This window comes from Rhagoletis pomonella, unplaced genomic scaffold (assembly GCF_013731165.1).
Source record: "Rhagoletis pomonella isolate Grant_MI unplaced genomic scaffold, Rhpom_1.0 Rhpom_scaffold_00005, whole genome shotgun sequence".
In the NCBI taxonomy this organism is placed as follows: domain Eukaryota; kingdom Metazoa; phylum Arthropoda; class Insecta; order Diptera; family Tephritidae; genus Rhagoletis; species Rhagoletis pomonella.
The window spans coordinates 65,517,038-65,542,065 of NW_023458559.1; the positions used below are offsets into that span (position 1 = coordinate 65,517,038).

A 25,028-nucleotide genomic window follows, 5' to 3' on the forward strand; every position below is an offset into this window, starting at 1 on the left:
CATAATGTAATAAGCACTACTAACTGTTATTATTATTAGACATTGTAATCTAAAATTTTTTTCTGAAATACATTTGTGCTTTTCTGAAAGGCATTTGAGCTTTTCTGAAATACATTTGAGTTTTTCTAAAACTCATTTGGTCTTTTCTGAAATTAATTTGGCCCTTTCTGAAATACTGTTGGAAAAGGTGCAGCTGCAATTTTTTCTAGTTGATTTTCCCCCAGCTCGATATTTTGTATTTCACTCTTCACTCTTTCTCACTTACAAGCATTATTTTCCCCTGAGTGCAACACATTTTCGCACCTTTTTTCTCTCATTTCCATTACTTCATATCCTTGTGTGCATCAATTTCCCTGCACCGTTAAGTACTCTTGTGGGCACTTAATTTCCGTTTCTAGCTTTATTTCTGCGTGCTGGAGTTTCCTTTAAAATTTTGTTAACAATTTTTTTTCACTCTAATTATTTCTCCTACAGGATGCCAAGTGAAGCTTGTTCTCGTATTTGTCTGAGTCCTGCGGTTTTTTGCGTGCGGTTTCGCTTTTTGCGGCATTCGCGGTTATTATGGGCTTTTGTTAGGGGACTAATAAGTGAATAAGGGAAGTATAGTTTGTTTAGATACGAAGACAGGATATAAATACTGGTTTTGAATTGAAAGTGGAATGGTTGAATATGACTTGACGATCAAAACTTATGCGTGGCTATCCCTAATTAGGTGTTTAGCAAAAAGGGTTTCGATTTGAAAATTTTACGTAGCAAACAAATCATCAAATCGGCCAACAATAATTGAATTATACTTGCTTCGTAATACCACTAATTGTATGTCTAAATCGCGATAATACATAAAGTATTTGTGGTCCGTTGGATAACGAGTTATCGTAATTTCACTGTGTTTTGGTATTTCTTCACAAAAAAAGAAGAATAATTGAAATGTGTACACTATAAATATGGATGGATTTATGGATGAACATCAACCACGTATATTTATTAAAAATTTATGACATTACTAGACATTATTAGTATGCCTTCTATGGAATGTAACATAAGAGATTAAATCAAAATCTGATTTGTACGGCTATTTTCGCATAGAAGAACGCTAATGCGGGTAATTGTGTAATAAAATGAAATTTATGGCGGTCATTTAACGTTGTGCTGGAAGTGTGTATAGGTAAATAAATGCTGAAAGGGCATTAAATTGATTTACCAGAGATGCAAAGCTCAAAGGTGGCGAGTTGAAATGGGCATTGCTGTGATAATAAATTTTGGTTATTTATCTTTTGTTTATTGAAAGTGTTTTATAAAAGTATATCCATGAAAGTCATAATTGCAAACTTTGCACAAATTAGATGTTCATCAAAAATGAAAAAAAAATTAGTACAAGCTTGAAGTAGCTGGGACTAACCGTTGCCTTTTTGCTGACGGTGTTGTAAATTTTCTAACATATAAAAAACTTGTCAGCCAAAAATCAACAATAAATTCTAGCTACTTCAAGCTTGCTTTTTGCTTGCTTGCATATAATTTTTTTTCTAAAAATTCAGATTATAAAGTTTGAAATTTTTGACTTTGAAAATTTTTCGATTTTTATTTTTTTAAATCTTTTATAAAGTTTTGTTTCGATAGTGAGCTATGCTTTCATAAAAAAATAATAAAAATTAAATAAACCATAGAGAAATAACCAAATCTTGTTAAAATCTCGCTTCCCTATTTATTTTCCCGTACGTATGTAGGTACGTGTTCACTTGTTCGGATTTCTAAGGGGATAGTTCATATAATTAAAAAATGTTTAAGTATACATACTTTATTCTTAAAAAGTTGAACCATAAATATCTAATGATTTTTTATTTTCTTTCATTACAGGTATGTGGAATTTATTATTCTCAAATTTTTTTAACCTCATATGCAGGGTGAGTACGAAAATTTGCATAAAATTGTAATCAGACTTTGAAAGTAAAGTTCTTTTTCAATATATTTTTCGTTCGAAAATGTTTACCCTCTCGCGTTAACCAAAAAAAAACTTTAGAAATCACTTTTGTTGCTAAATTTACTTCGGAAAAGTGAAAAACTTTCTACTTACATACAGGGACTGAGAACAAAAGGTATGATCGAAAATAAATGTTGTTGTTGTAGTTTTCTTCCCAAGACCGTTGCAAAACCAAAACCAAAATGAGAACAAAACTGTTGAGAATGTTCTCAATTGAAATTGTATAACACCAAAACCATGTGGAATGTTTCAAAAGAGAACAATATGCGAACAATACTTTCGGGAACATTTTTATGATAACAAAAGGTGAACAAAAGTCTCCGAAATGTTTTGGAAAAGAAAAAAAACGGGAACAAAAGTCTAAGAATCTTTCTCTCGAAGAACGATTTGGGAGCTAAAGTCTCGGAAACTTTCTGAAAGAGAACGAATCGCGAACAAATCTTTTCTGTTCTATTTAGCGAAGAATGGAAACGAGAAAAACATTTTTCACATAGCGCTCATTCGTTTGAAATGTTTGAATATTAAATTAAATCAAAATAGAATAGCTTAAGAAACGAACTTTTCTTGCACAAAAAATGAAAAATTTAAATTGAAATGGCTCAAACTTACTCTGGGATTTTTCATCCCAACACGAATACTCCCTTCTCATTCTTAAAGTTAATAGCCCGAACACAGTAAGAACGACAACAAAGTGTTTAGATAATGAAGATAACAAGTTGAAAGCTGTGGCCCGTAGCCCGTCGTTTTCCATGTGTTCAGCACTTAAGTTCTCAAAACTTTTGTTCTTGTTTTATTCTTTCGATACTTTCGTTCTCGTTGAAAACGTTGCCGAAAGTTTCATTTTCTGTCTATCCTCGAGAACGTTCGCGAGAGTTTTGCTCGCAATTTGTTATTTACCGAAACCTCTCCATACCTCTTGTTCTCATTTTGTTCCCGTACAAACTGCTCTCAATACTTTTGTTCCTATTTGGTCGTTTGTGGAAGCGTCCTTGGCATTACATTTTGTTCTCATGAAGAACTAAATCAAAACTGAAACGCGTTCTTGGTCCCTGCTTACATATACTTACTTAAAAGCGAAGTTTAGTCTGGTGAGGCACAATCTACACTGGTACCTTGAAATTATGTGAGAAGTTTAGGATCAAGATTTCCGCATCTAATTAGTAGCTGCTTGCAATAAAGTGTTACTCAAAAAGCGCGGTACTGCGAAAAAATTAAAAGAAAGCAAATTAAAAAGAGGATATTGGCTTTTCTGAATAGTATTAATTAATTATATATTTGGGAAATAAATTCGCTTTATATACTTTTGGCCTTATTCATAAAAAATAAAGTAACTTTAAAAAGGTTTATAAACTGAAAAACGTATGAAAATGTAATTTTATAAAGCTCTTTAAACCTACTTTATTTTTTATGGATAAGGCCAAAAGTATATAAAGCGAATTTATTTCCCAAATATATAATTAATTAATACTATTCAGAAAAGCCAATATCCTCTTTTTAATTTGCTTTCTTTTAATTTTTTCGCAGTACCGCGCTTTTTGAGTAACACTTTATTGCAAGCAGCTACTAATTTGATGCGGAAATCTTGATCCAAAACTTCTCACATAATTTCAAGGTACCAGTGTAGATTGTGCCTCACCAGACTAGACTTCGCTTTTAAGTAAGTATATGTAAGCAGGGACCAAGAACACGTTTCAGTTTTGATTTAGTTCTTCTCTTATAAGGAGAGGGCAAAGAAAGTATGCACTTTCACTGATGAGAAATCAAAAAATATTGTAATTGTGACTGCAACTACAATTGTTTTCCGAAATTCTGTAGTTTAAGCTACTTGCGGAAAGTACTTTTCTTACAACGTCTCTTGGCACCTTAAGAGTAACTTCAGCAGAAGATGTAGAGCTGTTGCGTAAATTTTGAAAAGGGTCATATCAAACTTAAATCATCAGTCATGTCAAAGAAAAACATGTGGGTGTGACAACTTTGGGTCAATTTAAACGGCAAGAGCTACTTGCGCAAAAATCCATTTTAATCAAGTGAACTTAAATTTTTTTTAATTCGTATGATAAATGACGTCGAGGTGCATTGAGGGTACATAACGAAGTGAAACAGCAAATCTGAAACGTCACGTTCCTTATGAAATAATTGCAAAAAAAGGCAAATAAGAGCAGCTACAACCCAGTCGGAAAAGTAGTAATGCGTGATAAATAATGGAATGCATTTCTTATGAGTTCTCGATTATCTTACTGCTAACTATGTAACAAGCATTCTAATGTATTCAAAAAATTTCGAAAATTTCATATTAAAACACATTCATTTCTCGATACTAGGTAATGCAAAATCGAATGCCCCACTTTTCTTAGGACATCGCCGTGGTAAAAAAAATGCACTTTCGAATGTGAAAAGGGTTGATTTACTGATTATTTTTTCGATTACTATACATTACATTTTCCCACTAGGAATGTGCTTGTATACACACGCACCGACAAATATAAGTTCTGTAGACGTCGTCATAATGAACGGGAAATTAATGAATGCAACTTGAATAGCGCGAACAAGTCAATACACTCAAAGTAAAAGTTACAAACTTTTCGAGCAAAGAAAAGTAAAAAGAAAGTATAAAAAAGCGCGTAAACGAAGCGCGTAAAATTAATTGAGAAAATATAAGGTTTTCTTGTGATGCACTTAAGAGAAATAATAAGTATGGAGGAGAAGTAAGAGCAGACGATTTTTTAGATTTTTATTTATGTTTTGTTTTTTTTTTTCTGAAGATAGCAGGTGCGCTTACCTTGGAAAATGTAAGTCATTAGCATAATAATTAAATATTTTCTTATGCGCTCTTTAATTTGTGCGTCATTTAAGCGCGCTTTTGTGAGTATCTACATAAATTAATTGACGCTAAAAACTTGCAATGGACTAGCCAGGGAGAGTCAACCTTGTTGGCGCGCGTTTTCAAAGTTGAGTAGTGCGCTATTGCTTTGCTGCATTATACAGACTGCCGCAGGCGAAATTATGCCAAAAGGCTAAACTCTAACTCATGCAAATGCCATTATGCCAGGCGCTAGCGCGTCGTGTGCTTAATTCGAAAGCAACGCTAATTTCGCACTCTGCAGCGTATACAGCTTCGCCTGCCTACTGCTTATTTGATTGCTTTAGTTTCGTAATCGGATTTCAACACTTTTAATTTTTTTTTGCAAATTTTTTAATTACTTAGGTTCTCTATTAATTCTTTTTTTCAAACTACATATCCACCTCTACATTTTTCCAGCGCAGGTAATTAAATCACTTGTTGCATTATAATTTCACTTTTCCAACCCTACTCCGCCACGCTCTCCTCACTCTAGGGAACTGCTACTTTGACCTCAGCTTTTTGTATTCCTCAAGTGGCTTTGCTTTGCCATTTTCCCTAGTTAGCGTTTGCTATTAGTTAGTGCTTGCATTATATCTACCTACCTACGCTCACTGCATGCTTTTCATAGCATTTTTCTCTGCTTTGTTTTCTGCAATTCCCCTTGAGTTTATTCAACTTTGTTTGATCGCTTTTATTATAGCCCACTCATCAGCGCGCGTGTGGGAGTTTGTTTACTGGTGGCTTCTGGTTTTATTTTTCTTGCTGGTTTTGTTTTAGCAATTCAATTGTTAAGTGGCTGCCTGCATTGGAGGTTTGTAGTCGTTTTTAGCGTTGAATCTAAGTAGCAGCTATGCCAATCTTTGATGAAGTCCATTCGCATACTCTTATGTAAGTTTCTCCATATATGCTTCGTGCTCTTTTAAGTATGTACTCGCATGAGTATCTAAGCATAAGTTACTTAAGTATGCAGCAGCTTACGATTAATTGCGTGGAAAAATTGAATATGGTTCAAATGACTTGGGAAGCAGTGTTTTTTTATTTGCACTCAAGCATGCAGGCGGTAATTAAATTTCAATTTCACTTACTAGATTTAAACGTGCAAATATTTGCAACAAATATATTTACACTTCTGCAAGCAGCTCTGTTAATAATTGAATTCGTATGGCTACTTTATATGCTATTCTATCTAGTTCAAAAGTAAAGCTATGAGTGTTTCGATCAAGAGATAATTAGCTTCATATCTTTTTTGGAATAGCGGTATTCGAAACTGAATGATTTGCAATGCAGAGTAGGCCCAGATTCGATTATAAATACTTGCTGGAAAATCTTTGAAAAGAGGAAGCAGCTAAGATTGGCTCCTTATACCAGAAAAGAAGCTAGCTAAACAAGTTGGAAGTATTTTCTTAACTTGCCATAAGAAAAAGATTACGACTGTCATTGCCACGTAGCCTTGAGGTCCTGTTGACATCCAATAAAGATCTTGCTAAATGATTTGGGTGCTCTGAAAGCTTAGATACATACATATTGCTTTATTTTCTGACATTCGGCTTCCTTAAAGTCAAATTTTATAGGCAAATTTTCAAATTCATAAAGCAGTGTCTTTCTTCATCGAAGCTTATAGTTATCGAAATTTATCGAACTATCAAAATTTATAGACAGAGAAAATTAGTTGACGAAATTTACCTATAATGATCGAGCTACCAAAATGTATGGGAATATCGAATTTTGTCAAGTAAATGATATTTATGAAGTTATCGATATTAATTATGTATAGAATTATTAAATGTATCGAGTTATCGTATTGCATCGATATTGTTTTATTAAAATTTGTCGATTTATCGAACCGAAGATTTTGGAATTTCAAAATATATCGAGTTATGGAAAATTTCCGGGTTATATAAGTTTATCGAGTTATCCCTGCTTATCGAATTTTATCGTATTATCAGAGTGTAAATTTGTAAATAGCTTTCGAAAAATATGGAGCTGTCAAAATTAACCGAGCTATCGAAATTTATAAAGGTATCCAAAGTTTATACAAATTTTTGAGCTAAGGAAATTTATCGAGTCATCAAAATACATAGTTATCGATATTTATTGCAAATTATCTAAATTAGTCGCGTTATCGAATTTTATTGAGTTATCGAATAAGGTGTTTTTGAAAATCATTGAACTATCGATATGTAACAAATTATCAAAATTTATCGACAAAATAAAATATATAGGGTCAACTTCAAGTTCCCCAAAGTCCTTTAGGCTAAGCCTAAACTCTCGAAATATTATCATCAGAACTTCCTATTCAAGATTTTGATTTTGAAAGAACAACAGTTGTGTCTAAAATTATGCAATTTCTCGAGAGCAAAATTACGTATCCTTTGAACCCCCGACGCTTTTATATTAGAAAACAACTTAAAGTATTTTACTCGACTTATTTTATTAGTAGAACCATTTTTCCGGCTTAGAAAAAAGTTCTCATACATTTAAATTTTGCACCTCAACTAAATTTTCTCCCCTACAGCAATACTTATTCAGCAAATATTTTCGTAACTTTGTCAAGGATAAATATTGCAGGGCAATTACATATACATACATATATACATACATACATGTATACGTTTGTGTGTATTTCAAATAAACAACTCAGCCACGTTGAGGGTGTTGTGGCAATACAAATATTTATACTTTGTCGAGCGGTCAAAGCAAATGGGCATGCAAATGGGGTCACATGGAAAGCACAGGCAGCTAGCTAGCTGGCAGGCAAAATTGGTGAACCAACCAACACTAACATTGATGGCAAGTGATTGGCTGTAGATTTTCACTTACCGATCGGCATGTTTACGCGTAAGTGCGTGTGTTTGAGTATGACTTTTGTTGCATTAAATGCAAAAGAGCAATTGCCGCAGCGCGCACTATTTACATATATATGTATGGGTGGCCTGAAAAGTATGCTACAACTATGTGTCAAGTGTGTTACGCGTATCCTTTAGTGGCAAGCGATTGCCATACTATGTATGTACTCACAATGGCTTGCCACTTTTCAAACTTGTTTGTGGCGCAAAAGTGGTGAAAACTATTTTCGCATTCAATCCTGATAGTGTGTGTGTGTGTGTGCTTGTCACGCTTTTTAAACATTTCAGTGACTTTTATTTATTTTGTTTAGCTTATTTTGCTTTCAACGGCAGCAAGTAACAAGAAACAACTGAAAACTGCCTGTGCACCAGATTGTTGCATTGCTTGCATTTTTCCGTTCCCATTTTTCGCTTTTTTTTCCTCTTTTTAACCACTTTATCGCGTTTTTTTTGCCATTCACTAAGCAGCTTTTATTGGAAATGCATTTTATGCGTCAGCTTTTGGTAGTTTCCATCACTTTTTACGTCGCTTATACGCTGCGTATAAGGAACTGGTGCTTCGCACTGTTTCTCATTTCCGTATTCGTGCCATAACACGTACGCTGGGTGGGCGGATTGGGTTGCTCCGTTAATCCAAATTCTTGTTGCGGTTTATTGGATTTTGTGAGCATGCATTTTTTTTTGGTTCAAGAAAAGCAGAATGGTTTAAATTGAATGGAAATTGTCACTTTTTGTGTACTTTCTGACACTTGAGTGCAAACGAATTTGATTGAATTGGACTTTTTTCGCCAATATTTTGCTTCATTTTATTAACAAAACAAGGATAAGTGAAATAACTGTTTTGTCGCTTCTCATTCTAAAGTCCTGCTATCTAATCAATTTATTCTTAAAGCTTCTGCAGAAATCGATATGCGTAGCTCTAAATTGAAGTGTTAGCCATATAGACTGTAGTTCAGTAACATGTTAATATTCCCATAGATTTCTTGTCCTTCGTTTAGCGCTAAAGATGGCTGGAGCAATGGGATCTATTATTTGCATGTTCAATAGCTATCTTCTTAAATTCTTAGACCAAGAATCAGAGAAAGAAAGGAGAGGAATGAAAACTAACTACTGAAAAATACTAATGATGAAGTGAAGGGGAAATCGAACCGAACTGCATAAAAATTGTCATATCGGAAAAAAAAATTCTGACTTATTCCCTTTGGAAATTAAGCGATTCATACATATGTGCAAGTATATATGTATAAGGCTTGATTTTCTGTCAAAATAAATCAAAAGTTTACATAAGTCATTAAAAATACATAAACATGTACAATTATTTACTTATTAGCTAAAAATTCCATTATTTTTTTGATTAATTGTTATCGTGCAAAATATCGCTGTAATTAATAACATAAATTTGATAAAGCTTTTAGTACATGCAGCATTAAATTAATTATGAAATATGATTACAGAAATTAATGAAAATCATTTTAACTAGATTTAGCAAACAATAAATTCGTTTTAACCGCATTTTTTTTGTTAATTTTAATTATGTACCTTCATATATGGCGATAGCAAATGCCTACAAGTTAATTAAGTGGTTACCATTAACTAAATGGATATTATTGCTATTGCAGTCATTGATGCATACTATTGCTATTATTGTTACTTATATGCAGCAACATATATACACACACAGATATTGCTAACGCTGTAGGTATGTATATATGTACATATATGTGCGCATTCAATTTATTGTTATTGCATACTGTTTACATTCATACATTAGAGGAATTAATGTCTGAGTAAGGCATGTGGAGATACAATTATTATTTGTTTGGCAAATTTACGTCGCTAGGCAACATGGCGTATACGCGACCTATTCTTGATCCGATGGTTTGGGAAAAAGGTCGTGGTATTTTCTTTGAAAAATCCTCTATATTGTACGGTAGACTAGATATTGACTTTGATTAAAAAAATCATATATCTAATAACTAATCATTTTCCATAGAAAGAGCTGAGCCGATTATAGGTAGTCGATTAACCATCTGAAGCCACTTTTTTTAATGAGATATTCCTTGCCTATGCTTTGTCAGAAATATAAGCTAAGCGTACTGTAAGCAGCAGTTTTCTATAGAACTTTCTTGGACCCAGTAGTTACATAAAGGAAACTTCCCCCCCAATGTATGTGGCAGTATATTGTGAAGCTTTCACTGAATAAACTGCTAAAAACGTTGATGTGCTATCTTTTGTCGCGGGCTGTATGTACATACATACGACACCCACATATTGACAAGTTTTGACCATTTTATTTTTTTGTTATTTAATTTTAACTTTTTTTTTATGAAAATATAGTTTGTTCTATAACAAAAACCATATACTTAATCCGAGCTACAGACTTTGTAAATACAAGAATTTCTCACTCTCATTAAAAACAAGAGATGACGGAAAATCGTTTAGGAGTGCCGTTACTTTTTCATGATCCAACGATCGGATCTAAACCAAATTAGTATGGGACCACCTCTGAGGTATCACCTTTCTTTTAAACTAGAATTATAGAAAACGATTAACGTAGTACAAAGTTATGCGGTAACATACATAAAAAAAAAATACTCCGACGAATTGATTACCTTCTCCCGCAAATTTGTTAACCTTAAACTTCAGCCTTTTCAGATTTTTGGTATTACTAGTAGCATTTGGTAATGTTCTAGGAAAATTAAACTAATTGCGATGTGGCCTCGGATTATTGCAGATATTTAATTAATTCCACAAGAAGCGCCTTTCCTGAGATTTTCCAATGAGGCTTGCGGCAAGCGACTTTAAGTGTTAAAATTATCCAATTTGAAGGAGAAATGTTGTAAAAGTATTGCCTTTTCTTGTTTTGCTCCATTTTTTTGGAGAAAACATTAAACTGAGGCTAGCGTCTTTATCAACTCCAGATTAGGAAACTCATTCAGATTTTAGTTAATTAAAATTACTTCTTTTGTCAGCACATATTTGTCTACAAATTTTCTCTAAATTGAAATTGTGCCAAGATATGTTTTAGTTTAAATAATTAATTTTTTGAAAATACGTATGTATGTATCTATGTGCCGTATCACCTTTAACTTAAAAGCATGCACATACATTTAAAATGCACTGAACTGCACTCTATGCGCAAAACCTATCCTGCTCATTCCCACAAACACACAGCTACACAAACGTCGACCTCGTCCGTCACTCATCTAACCAACTACTAAGCTAAAATCTAGCACATCAGCTCCCTTTTGCCTCATTGAATAATGCATAATGCAACACCTTAAATGCATGCTGCCAACCATAGTAGGGGCATATATGTATGTATGTATTAGGGTTGCTAAAATATGCGGACAATTGTGATACCGGGATTTGGGGATATTTTTTAAGTAATCCCCGGATTAAATCAACGGGGATTTGTCTGGCTGTATGTTTGTGCGCGCATCACACGAAAACTATGAATGCAGTTTTCACCTATGTTTTGCTGGAGGTCTAACTTAAAATATAGAAAGAAAAAAAATTAGAGACTTGCCACCTGTTTGAAAATTTCAGTTCAAGTAAATTGATTGGATAAAGTAAATATTTCAATATGGCTGCCAAAGGAAAGAGGTTTAAAAAGGGTAAGCGTCAGATAATAGTTTTGGAGAGGTTGCCACATATTTGAAAATTTTAATTTAATTTAATTGATACGATAATCGAAATGTTACAATACCGGCATCACACAACACAAAAGAACTTTTAAGGCGCAGTAAAGCACGCCGGGTATTTGCTAGTGATTAACAAACAAACATTAAAGCAAAATATACCGAAACAAATTCTCTAAAAATGTTTATTCTACTCCATAAAAAAAGGCGAATGGCGCATTTTTTGCCATTTTTTCGCAGTTCAATCGAAATTTTGAGAGGAAGCGAGTCAAACGGACCTCAGATTCGGATTCCGCGAATCGAAATACATATCGGTAGATTGGTAGTATCGGTTAGAAGCATACACCGATCTTTTTTTTTTGTGGCGGTGTTGTTACTATTGCACTTAAAATGGGTAAGAGCGGCAAAGTATTTAAAGCGGAGTCTTTTAATCTTGACCTGAATAATAATATAATATAAAAAATTTACGAATGAACCAATCGTATGACACAGCCTTAACGTAAAACTTTCCTCTGTATCCGAATTCGAAATCAGAACATAAGAAAGTAGAACAGTTTTTCAACTTTTGCATTCACTTAATTGAGATTTTCTTTATGTATAGTTGGCGAATCTTAAATTCCTTTTCACTCTAGTAAATCCTATTTAATTGTCTTTCATATATCGATGGCTGAGTGGAAGATCGACCTAGCTCGGCAGCCAGTTCGAAAACGCCCTATCTCAAAAATCTTTTCAAGAGCGCCTTATTTCAGAATTCGTTTCAAAAACGCCCTATCTCAGCTGCCGATTCAAAAACGCCTTATATCAGCATATATTCAATACATTTTGAAGTGAGATAGGGCGTTTTTGAACCAAATTTGGAGATAGGGTGTTTTTCAATTAAATTCTGAAATAGAGCGTTCTTGAAAAGTTTTTTGAGATTAGGCGTTTTCGAACTGGCTGCCGAGATAGGTCGATCTTCCACTCAGCCATCGATATGTTAAAAATATTTTCCAAACGGATTAATAGCTTAGGAGCTATTCATTGATTTATCGACAACTTTGCATAATTTTTAACAAATTGCGAAAACAAAACTTATTTTTGGTATAAAAGTTAAGACGTTATACCTTGTCCAAATTGGCTCCGAGACAACCCGGTTTCGGTGTTGTGCCAACTTCAGTGTAATTTTTCCTTAAAAAATACATTATATTCCTGCTCTGTCAGAAACAATCAAAATGATATCTTGGAGTGATGCAAAGTTAATGTTCGCGTTGCAGCCACCTGCTCGTGGTGAATTCGGGGTAATTCCAGAAAGAAATTAGCTAAGTGCTACTCAATATATGCACATCTGGAGAATTTTTTTAATCGATTTTTTTAAGCCCATTTTAAATCTAGACTGGACTCTCAAGACGTTAATGCACAAGACCGGTTCTGCGCGAGTTGTTTTTTCTAACCGAAATGTCACAACTATTTCGGCCGAATGCCATCGAATAACGAAAAACGGGTTCTTCACTCCACCTTATTACTCATGTGTTAGTGTTAGTGTGCGGTGGCATGCAACAATAACGTGTGATTTACGCTACATTGACAATCTTGTGGCAGGGTGTGGTTTAAACTGTTGCTAGGTTAGCCGACATTTGAGCGCTGCTGCTGTTGAAGGCAGCTAAACACCTACACACAAGCATACATACATAGCCATCATACTCACAGCCAACTCGGTGAGCCCTATTCCTACACAGCCCGAAGCTGCCTTAAACACAATTTATGTTGCCCGCTCTTCTCAGCTTAACTAGCGATATTTAGTAGTAGGTTTGCTTGTGGTAGGGGTTAGAAATGTACAAACACGTCCATGCATACACGCATATGTATATGTAGTAAGCGTACCTTTATAATGTATTAGTGCCTGCAGGCTCTGCCGTTTATGCATACTAGTGTCCCTGCAGAAAAAAATAATTAATTGATAAAAAATAACCCACTTGTAGTTAGCTGTTTTTGCGGAATTTCTATAAAATATTTAACTTGTAGTTAGCTACAAAAAGCTAACTTGAAACTAGTTGACAAGTAATGCAGGAGTAATGAAGGAGATTGTTTTCTTTAAACGCGTTTCTATTTAAATATCCTGCACTTCGCAAAAACTTTTTCGAATTGGGAACAAATAAAAGGAAGACCGAAATTTCATATTATCATTTTGAAGTTATGTCTGATGGTGTTTTGGTAATGGGGCCACCTACAGCAGAATATTTTGTTTTTCCTATTGCTATTTTATGTCCAAAAGTAGTTAGTTACAAGTTAGTTACATCAAATTCAGAGGTAAACCACCCTTGACTGCGTCTAATGCAGAGGTAAACCACCCTAGACTATTTGGCGGCCATCGCCATAGAAATATAGTCAGTTTTCGTCAAAGAAAATATACAGATAATATGTGACTTTTAGCTCCTTCCTAATCAACTTAAAGTTAGCTTATAGTTGGATACATTTCCTGCAGGGGTGCTACTACTACTACTACTACTACTACTATGCTTTCCCTGTGCCGCTTGTTGATGTTTGCGGTTAATACTGCTGTTGCTTCCCAGCTATTGTGATTGCATGGTCAAATGCATTCGTTTTTTGGTTGTGGCATAAACACGGGTTGCCAGCGCAACAGCTTTACGGTCATTTACCTCAAAATAAATATCATATCCAAAGCGTTCGAACAAACAATGCTATATTTTGTTTGGGAATTCTAAATATAAATACGAGTACGTACTTGAAATTGATGGTTACGATTGCACTTTATTTGCATACATAAATTTTGATTTAGCATTTCTGACTTGCGCATGCAAATTCTTGGCATTTCTTTTGGTGGTTGGTTGATGGTTTTGATATCCAATTGAAATGGCTTTCATTATTATTTCAAATTTGAATTGGCTTTTGTGCTACCTGTTGCGAAGGAGTATATCCAGAAAGGATGGACGCTGCAAATAGTAATATTCTAGAAATGAAGGTAAAGTAAATTGAGGCTATTACGAAGAATATGAAGTGTGTGAGGTGAATGCCAAGCAGTTGCAATCCGTTAGAAGTTTGGCTTATAAATTATTGGCCAGTAGGCAAGCAGGTTTTGTTTTTCTATAAAAGGAGTTATTTCATTGAAATTTCAATAACATTTTTCTATGTACATAAATAATAGAAATACTATAAGAACTCAGAATTTGTATTTTCGTAATATTTTTGAAAACAAAAATTTATGTGAATGCGATGTTCATTCGTAATCCGTTTGGTTAACAAGATGGCGTTCGTTTGGCTAAATTTGGAGTTTGGTCCATCAAAAGGATCTGGAAGGTGACTCTGCTTTATGCAAGTATCTACAATAGTTTTTGCACAAAGGCGCAAAATAGTTTAGATCCGCCCTACGCCTTTGCCTTTGCCACAAGCGATGACTGCGAGCGATTTGAGGAATTTGTTGCAGCTCCGTTTTCGGTTGTATGCGCTGTGAAGTAGAGAAAGTTATTTTATGAAAATGGCTAATGGTAACACTAACTTTGGGAAGTAACCTAGGTCGCTATAAAGATGGAACTACGAACTACAGGGCGTATGAGCAACCTCAGTGCGAGGCAATTTCGTAAGCTTAAATCTAAGTAGATCGATAGAATGCTTTCAATAAATTTTAAGAATGATTTCTATAAGTACGTATAACAAATAATTTAAAATATTATCGCAATTAGACTGATACAAATTTTTAAGGTTTTTAAAGAACGTTTTTAAATTTTTTGTTTTTTTCAATAAAAACACGTAAATTTTTATCATTCCCACCATTCTTTTCGGCATATATCTTAGTATTTATCATAAATTGACAAGTTTGAGCCAATAAATTGAAACCACTCTGCACTTAGCTGGTGAAACTTGCCACACATATTTACGTGTGCCCGTACAACAATCTTTTACAAATATACGAAAGTACATGCTCTCTGACAAATTTGATAGATAGTTATACCAAGAGACAAGCTGCAAAACTTCGAAGTGCATCAGGCATGGTATACGCGAGTTGCTTGGGGAGAAAAGTTTTACGCTGCAGTTGGAGCCAATTTGTGTTTGAAAGCTGTAAGAGAAGAATAAGTTTATGTCGTACAAAGTTAGAGTTGTCGTTCTTGGTTAATTTTGTTTTTCACTTTGCAACAACAAAATGCTTTATGGGTCATCTTTGTGCGCTCCAAAGAATATTTCATCTTCTTATTTTGGTATATTTATCATATTGCATTATAAAAAATGTTGTTTTTTTTTAGACATAAAATAATATTTTCTTAAGTAGTTTTTAGCTGCGTCTGCAGTGAGTGTGAGTACCTCAACTTATGCCACTTAGCGTTAGTTTCTGTTTACTTCTCTTTGCATTCTTGAAAGTTTATCATAAGACACGATTTAGTTTTTTTCTTATATCTAGCTATGCGGGTGTTGCTCATCAATTCTTTCTGCACACTGACGCTCGCAATGTGGTTCAGTTATATACGAATTTGAACACATATAAAGATTGTTACGCTAACCAAACGCTTACTTACACAAATGTATTGAATGCGACTTTTATTTTGTTTACTCTTTAGAAAGGTTTATGTAAATACACTGCCGGTAAAAGCCGGAAAAGGAAGTGGAGCGTTAAAAGTACGAATGGCAGGAGAAATATCCATTGTATCGGAGAAAAAGTTTCCTGTTGCTTTAACTACAAATTTTGCTTTTACTGCGAATTTCGAAAGTGTATACACGGGTAAGCACGCACCGTAATCCAGTGGATAGAGGTGCGTGATAACACTTGGTAGGGCTTAGGTTCGATCCATAGTTCGTGCGAAAACAAAAATTAAATACAACGAAAATAGACCCGCTAGGTGGCGCTGCAGTTGAGTTATTTAGAAAATCCGGATGTATTGTACAATCAGATTGCAATTATTATGGCGTTGTCTGGACTACTTTGTCCTTATGTTTATGTTTTATGAATTTACGATGTCTTACATCCTCATGCACTCTAAATGCGATTTGGCATTTACCTCAGCTTGATGAAATTGCTCTGGCGGCCGTGGCTGCGACAGTAAGACTCAAAGAATCTAGTCCTTGGATTACAAGGAAGAAATGCCACGTTAGATATACCAATTCTGCTTATTTAGCCAATGTGCCTTTGGTCCTGTCAAACAGCGAGGAATTTTAGCCCTCCTATAACACCGCCAAAAACAAAATAAAATTTAAAAACACACGAAAGAATCGATATACTCACGAAACCAAAATATAGTAAAACTGTGTCTTTAGTTTTTCACTCTGACGTCAGCATTTTTTTTCAAAGATATGATTAATTCAGGAAATTATAAAAAAATCTGTGCTATGTAGAATAACAATATGGGTACCAAATGAGAGAGAAAATTCCGTTGAATTTAGAAACAATAAATTTTTTTGGTTTACGAGGACGAATAGGTATTGAAAATGCGCTTTTAATAAATTTTATCTTTTGAAGTTAATAAAATTTGCAGTACGCAATTCGATGATGAGGTAGTGCATATATTAGTCTTCAAACAATAATTAAAAAAAAATTAATATTGCAAATTTTCAAGGATATTTGAGAAGAAAATTTGTAAAGGACATTTTCTATACCCATTCGTGCTAACGCACCAAAAAATTTATTCTGTTATTATTCTACAGAATTTTTTCTTTCATATGATACCCTTATTGTTATCCTACATTACACCGAATTCTTTAAATAATTTTTTGAATTAGTCATATGTATTTCAAAGGCCCTGTAAAAAATTCTGACGTCAGTGAGAAAAACCAAGTACGCAGTTGTACTATAAAATTTACTGTCGCACGGTGTAATAGAAAACGCACATCTTTGCTTTTCAGCTTCCTTATCAGGATTATTGTTGGATTACATTGGACCAATGTTGTAGTTGCAAAATCGTTGAAGATGATTTCGCACGCTTAGAAGAGATCTCACAGGTGGAAATAAAACTATCGGTATCGGTAGAATTAGTATATAGCATTAGCATCAGAGCGCTACTATTTTTGGCCTAAATATGTGTGGGAAGGGTTCTGATCCTTAGTTGTGTCAACCTAAATTAAGAATGTTTACTTTACCCATTTTTGCTTTTCCACACTATTTTTTCATTGGCCAATGCAAAAGATCTTATCAGGGCCACACAACAAGCGGGCATGGGCTAGTTTTCTTGCTAAAATAGCAATTCAACTAACTCACAATCCTTGACAATAGAAATAAAAGCAAATCGTTGGGCAGTGTGTTATAATATTGCAGAAAACTGCGTGGAACCCTCCAGCCAGTCTCACCAAGAATAAAGAGAGTGCGAGTACTCTTGATGGTCTAAATATCTCCCTAAGCTCATAAAACTCTAACGCTAAATGGGTAATGGGTAATTTGACCCATTTTTGTGGCAAAAGACAAATATGATCAAACAAGTAGAGTATTTAAAAATCATGATTTTTCTATTGATTAACCCTTATCGACCGGTGGGTCTAAATGGGTTACATTTTAATTTGTGGTTTTATTGAAAAAGTTTGAATGTAGTCGTTTTCCTTAATATTCGTTATAACGAAAAAATACCGATTGGTATAAATGGGTTACCTCTTAATTTATTTAGATTTATTGAAAAATTTAAGTGCAGTTTTCTTCTAAGTATTTGTATAAACTCTAAAAAAATGCCACTTAAAAACTATTTAAACAGTGGATATTTTTGAAAAATATGGCCAAACTATATTAATTTCGATTGAAACGCTGAAAGCTCTGAATTACATACTTAGCCCGCTGAGAAGTTAAACTGCTCGCCTTTTCAACAACAAAATTGGAAACCTCTCTTTATTTAGTTCTCACCAAAAATACCTACAAAAAAAAACTATTTTCTCAGAAAACGCCAAAATTGCAACATGAAATTGTAGAATTTAAGTCAAAACTCTTAATTTGACACGCCTATGATACACTAAACGGGGTTATTATAGGGCTGTGAACATCATAGAGGATTCCTATTATCGCAGCTGCATGGGGGACGAGAAGGAATAAACAACTCAACATTTGCTTAAACTGCCCAGCTTTTGCTAGAACGCAGCTCCAACACTTGGGATCGCACTATCTAACCGGTCCTTAAAGCTCTCCGGGACCAACTAAAGCATGTAGTGGTATCATAAAAGACTAATTCTCTTGGCTAAGTGTGCCGTTTGTCTTTGGGGCAATGCCTTAACCTTAGCTTTCCTAACCTAACTTAATCTAACCAGTGTGCTTAAAGCCTTTAGAAGCTATCCTGTGCATTTTTTATACTTAATAAAATTGCTCTGCTGATTCCCAAAATTATGCTACGTCGGATTTTTAAGCAGCTTTCGCTGTTTATTTGTTATTTTGTCCGCCTGAAATAGTATGTTTGCATGCAATTCTTTACTGGCTCATAAACTGATTTTTTTTTACATTGGCTGCTATTATTGTCTACTCACGTTCCTTGCATAGAAATATCATCCTTATTTGTGTGAAGAGAAGGGTTCTATCGGGTTCTTTAGTATTTTTTGTGAATAAAGTTTTACAGAAAATTGTTTGAAATTTCGCATTTCCTAATTTTGTACCATTTCATTTATATTTACTTTGGCAATCGCTTTTCTCAAATTGTTTTCCATACATCTTTTAGTTTTCCAAAATTCTAATTAAATTTTGTTTCTAATTCAACATCTAAAAGTATGCCACACAGAATTTTTTCCTCCTCGCTGAGCTCAATACAGCCAAAAAATGACCGAAATTCTGAATATACATACATATATTCCGCCAAATGCACCACTCATGTCCTCCAATCGCTAATAAAAGTTCCGTTAGAACACAAATTGAGATCACAACGCATTCAATTCATAATCAAATCCATTTTGCACTTCTTACTGTACACACACTCCCGCTGCACTTTAGTTCCACTATCGCACATTTTTTTGCGCGAACCAACGAAGCGTGCCGTAACATTGTACAGCAAGTGCCCTCTAGCGGCCGGAAAATGCAATTTATTGTGTGCATTGTATGCCATTTTTGTGTGATTGAGCGTGCGGTTGAGAGTGAAAAGTTTTGCTGCAATGCATCGAGCTACAATTGAAGAAATAAATGCATATACATATGTAAGTGGCGCGTATGCCCGCGTAACGGGAATGCACTATAAATCGAAGGCTGCAACGGAAAAGGGAAAATAATATTCACCGGAAAACTAACAGAAAAAATTACTCCCTTGCGATAGTGGAATAGCAGCGGAAAGTTACTAGTGAAATTGCTGTGCAATTTAAGTGAAAACAAAATGCCAATGCGGACATACTACGTTCATACATACTACATACAGTCACTCATAGAAGTATTCGTAAATTAGTTTTTTCACAATATAATATAAAATGTTTTCCACCATAAATCTTTTTTGCTAATTTGCATTTAAAATATAGCTCATTCTATAACAAAAACCATATAAATCATTCTTGCAAACTTTGCACAAAATTCATAAAAATGAATCAAACTTAAAAAAATTTTCATCAAACTTTTAAACTTTTTATTCAGAATTTTTTGAACCGTTTTCGGTATGCAGTTTTGTAGCCCGTTCAGCTTTAGTATGATAAAGTGCAAGTTTCAAGTAGCTAAAAATGACCGCTGATTTTTTAGAATTTTTTTTTGTCGAGGTTGTTGCGCATTTGTTTCCATATAAGGCATGAACAAAATTTATTTTTCTTCAATAATGATTTACATGGTTTCTTGTTATAGAATGAGCTACATTTTAAATGAAAACTAACGAAAAAGATTTGTGATGGCAAATATTTTGAATATTGCGAAAAAACTAATTTACGAATACTACTGTGACTGACTGTATGTACACGTGCAAGCGAAATTACACAAAGTTGCATTCGGTCAATGCGTTATTTGTTTGCATGTGTATGAGCGTGTGTTTGTAAACGTTATTGCATATTGGCTACAAAATTGTATTTGTCTGGCAATTTGCATTTAATTGTGTACGTCCTGCCTGCATACAAATACGGAAATTGCTTGCATATGCATGTGTATGTTTGAAAAACCTATTTATTTGTCTTCATTGATAGTATCCAAGTATGTATGCACATACTCCTCATGTATACGCACTTAATTTATCTCTTCATTTTATTTACGCGTGCATACATACTTAATGACTTTTCTATCAGCTTCCTGTCTATGCCATTGTTTGCCATTTCACTCGCGCATGATTTTTCTCTTTTCCGCCTTTTCTTGCCCGTCATTTAAGCGCTCACATTCCCGTCGCTCACTTATTTAATAACTCCATTAGTCCTTTTCATTGTTGCTATTGTAGTAAGCCGCATTCATTTGTACATATTTGCATATTGGCATTGCAATGTCCTCTTGTACTGCCACATTAATATTTATGCCACATGCATTCGCTTCGCGTAGCCGATCATTTGTTGCTTCGTTCAATCCATTCCACTTACTTACAGTGTTGCATTAATGAAAAGCTGCTTTCATTTGTGTTGCTGATAAATGCATAGAGGGTGCAGATGCATGTTCCGCTATACAGATATGTATTTAACTTTATAGTTGTGACTTCAAATGGAAAGGCTAAAAGTTTTTGATACCGCTAAGGGCATATGTAAGGACAAAGTTTTAGTTATGACTTATACAGTAAATTGTTAATGAAAATATGCCAACACTTTTGCAAAGTAAAAGTTATTTATGCATTTTCTGCAGCTATAAACTTTGCAGACAAAATATTTGCTCACATGTCCAACTCGGCGTTTGAGAAGTTATCCCTAGTAGTTTCGTATTAAAATTTCTTGAGAAAATCTAGAACAGGCTGCACTTAAAATAAACTGTCTCTTACTACTGCCTTGTCCAACATATGAGCTGCTGACTTCTGACCAGTTGTCACAAATGACGGGAAACAGCAGAATGCCTTATGTGCCACTGCGAAGCCCTACTAGGACGCGACCTCGCTTCCTAGGACCACTGGACCTAGAATCACATGACCTAAATGGCATTCCATCAAAGGAGAGAGGAGGAGCTTCGAGAAGACCTGTAGTCAAATAGAAGTGGAAAGAGGGTGGGCGAATTTTAACAATCTGAGTTATAAAAACATTTAGATTTATTGACCGCAGAATGCTACCGTTGAGAAGGTTAGTGCTAGCTCTCAATGAAACTATGATAGGTATTAGCAGCAGTAAAAAATTGATTGGAGAAAATCGCGAAAAATCCAACAGCGTTTATCGAAAAAAATTCCATCACCTGGCCAAAACGGCTTGCTAAAAAATGCCTTTAATACTTGACTTCCATCCCAGATGCCAACACGGTTGCTCTACAATCGTTACCAGGCTTATAATAAAATATCGCTGTCGATATATTCGCAAATTTTTTATATTTTTGTTTTTATTATTGTGACGTAATAGTATTTACTATTTACCAATATTTTTATTATTATTATTATTTTTTTTTTAATTTTTTCCATTTTAATTGGATTGCCTGCATTCCATGCGAATAAAATTTATCCCACAAAATAGGCTTAGCACACGTTTTCAATTAATTATTTATGTTATTTTTGTTGTAAAAACGTATTTAAGCTTAAAACATCACACATTTTTATGCAGTAAATAATATTTCAAAATAATGAATAAATCCGATTACCATTGATGCCTCCTCAAATGTCATTCGCGTTATAACTCAAACTGTCCGTTTGCCTTATTTGTTTGCAATTGTCAATTCTATTTATTTATATCTGTAAAATATGCAAAAAACACTCTAAAATTCTGCTGCATTTGGGTGCTAAATATTTCATTCACACTACGTAGACAAAATAAATAAAAATATTGTCTATAAATTCTTAATATGTTCAAATGCATTGCGAACTGCTGAACCAAATGTTACATTTATGTCAGCCCCTCCTGTCCGATTTTATTCATTTCATAATATTTGGAACATTCAGCAAACGTTCACATAAACAATTTATGTTAGGGAGAATAATCGAAATATGGTAGAAGAAATGTCGAATTATTTTTATTTTATATATCCGATGACGATGAGGTGAAGGCGAGTGCTTGAAAGAGGCAGCGGACAATGAAAAGGATTTCAGATAAAAGATTGTATGCCCAAAAAGCGTAGCAGCGTAGAAGGCGAATGGCAATCGACATGGCTTAGGGTAAAAGGTGGATTACGAAAGATCATTTCATGTGCTCATGCAATTTATATTTCGCTTATTGCCCTGTGCTGCAGCTGCATGACATCTGAGATCCAACATACTCGCACAGTGAGTGGTAGTAGGTGTATTGGTATCCACAAAAATAGATATTCGCATTATTTACCATCCTGCCTTGCATCAATACGATATCTCACACAGACATACATAGAGTTAAGTAATCAAACAAAAAAATACAGGTAGTCGAAATCAGTATGCAGAAATCAAAATGGTAAAATATTATCAAGGTTGTGCCGCAAGCAAAATATCCTATGTAAACGTGAGTTGTTGCAAACAATTTGGAGGTGAATATTTACTCGTATAAAAGCATGAGGGGCAGCATACGAGTTTTGTTTGCGTTGTTTTTGTATGAGCATATGTGATGTGTAATAAGTATTATGCCCCTAAGGTTTTATGACAAATTGATGCATGGCAATCAGTTGATTGCTGATTGCAAGTGATAACGTTGCACAAGAAAGAAAGGGAGTATATATGTAAGTTATGCGGGTGAAGGAGTTTATTTGCTATTTAGATACCTTTGTTCTCAGACTTTAGAAATAGCGAGTAAGATGACAATCTTTTTTTAAATGGAAATTTAAACAACTTAAAGCGAAAAGTTGAAGGCACAGGCATTCACAACAGCTACTCGAAACTTTATCGAGTTTGCCTGCTGTTTGAAATGACCTATGCACTTTATGCGGCTTGATTTGATTTTGGCCTTGGGTCGTTACAAAGGTGAAAGGTACACATTTTGTTTGTGCCGTCATGGTGATTTTCACCACCGAGCGAAGCTTTTCTCGAATCATTAAAAGTCATTAAAAATTCGGCAGTGTTTTTCTTTTTCATTTCTAAGAAGCTTACCAGTTTTTTATCACTGGTTGGGAATATTGTCAGAAGTTTTACTCTCATTCAAATCGAATTGTACTTTATTGGCAATTGAGGTTGTGTGCGTGTAAAAATTATCACGCCATCAATGTGAATTCCCAACTGCAAAGAGGTTCCAGAAATGAGACAGATCGCCGATATAGACGTTTACTTTCGATGCCATTTCTGGTCATCTCTATCGAGTTACCGGCCGCGTCGGACATCAAGCTTCGAGAGGTAAAAATTCAACAGTATTGACGAGAGAAGAAAAAACCTTCAGGGTCACCTCTATGAAACTTGCGGGCATCGATGATTGATCCCGAAATGAAAAAATATCGACCCCTTAAATAATTTCCCGCTCAACATTTGGAAACCCTGCGGGAAGAGGAAAGATTGATAACTTCTAGTGGCGTGAAGTGAAAAAAAGCTGTAATTCTTTCGATTGGTCTACGATCCCGCAAGGTCAGGAGACACGTGTAGAGCAGCATGACCTTTAGCGTCTTCTCTTACTGTTCAAAGAACTATCGGCCGGCAGGTATCCCCGGGCTTAGTAGTGGGATCAGTATTCTTGGTTTGCTCATAGACAGGTTGTGGCTTCTAGTAAACTAGTCTATTACTGCGAAATCCTATTTTTTCGGATCAATGGTGTTAAGGCGCGACTACTACATCAAGCGCCCAAGCGCCTAAAATCATGCTATGCACTGATGCATTTGCAAAAATTTTCTTCATTAAATTTATGAAATTCATCAAATAATTTCATGGCATTTCACATTTCAGATTTTTGTGTGGAAGAGGGATACGCAAGGCAGTTCATATAAGGTTGTAGCAGCCGTTAAAAAAAAAAAGTTACATAAATATGTATGTTTATACTATAATTATTTTTCTTCGGTCATGCTGAAAGTTTAGTGTTGTATATGGAGCCTTTTGGCCGGTTATTACAAGTAAAATAAACGTTTATTTTTCCTCCTACACCTTTCGACATTCGCGTCTTTCTCAGGGAATCTTTATTTATAAATAAATACGAAAAAACATATACATACAGTATCATATCAAGAACACCCCGTTTCAAAGTGATATTATTTATGTTATGTTTATTTATTTACTTAAAAAACCTTCAATTAAAATAAAGTTAATTCTCTTAAAAAAATCCATATTGGCCCAAGTTTAAAGCCCAGGAGAATACTAAAAAAACTCAACAAATTTTCAACAACGCAAACGCAAATTAAATATTTTCCTTCGAAGAACTGTCCAAATATTTTCATTGGCAAAAAATTAAGACATCACATGTACGGAAAATTACAATAAAAAATAGCAAAAATCAAGTAGACATGGCAGTAAAATACGACTTTATGCAAAGCGAGGAGAAGTTGAACCTAATGAAAAAAAATGTTCAATGGTCAACCATGAAACACTGTGAATTGCCTAAAGCTTACAAGGGAAAAATACCTTTAAAAAAAAGAAAAGTGGATGATATTCAACAAATGATTAGTAAACGGTATATACCGTCTGAATTTCATGATTTTCATAATACAATTAAAGAAATATAGAATAAACGTTTGAATTTTCAATATATATTATGCTTTTCTGATTTACTTTAAACCGGAGACGTGCAGTTTTCGCGGCTTAACAATCTGAAATATGCTACTCTTCCAAGCGAAAATCTGAAATGTGCTAGTCTTCCACGCAAAAATCTGAAATGTGCTAGTCTTC

At 34.4% G+C, this 25,028-nt stretch overlaps 1 protein-coding gene across 1 annotated transcript in view; it reads left to right on the forward strand.

The window, feature by feature from the left end:
- LOC118739356 (calcium-transporting ATPase type 2C member 1-like) overlaps positions 1 to 25,028 on the forward strand; it is a 592,847-nt gene that overhangs the window by 487,095 nt on the left and 80,724 nt on the right. The window lies entirely within an intron of this gene.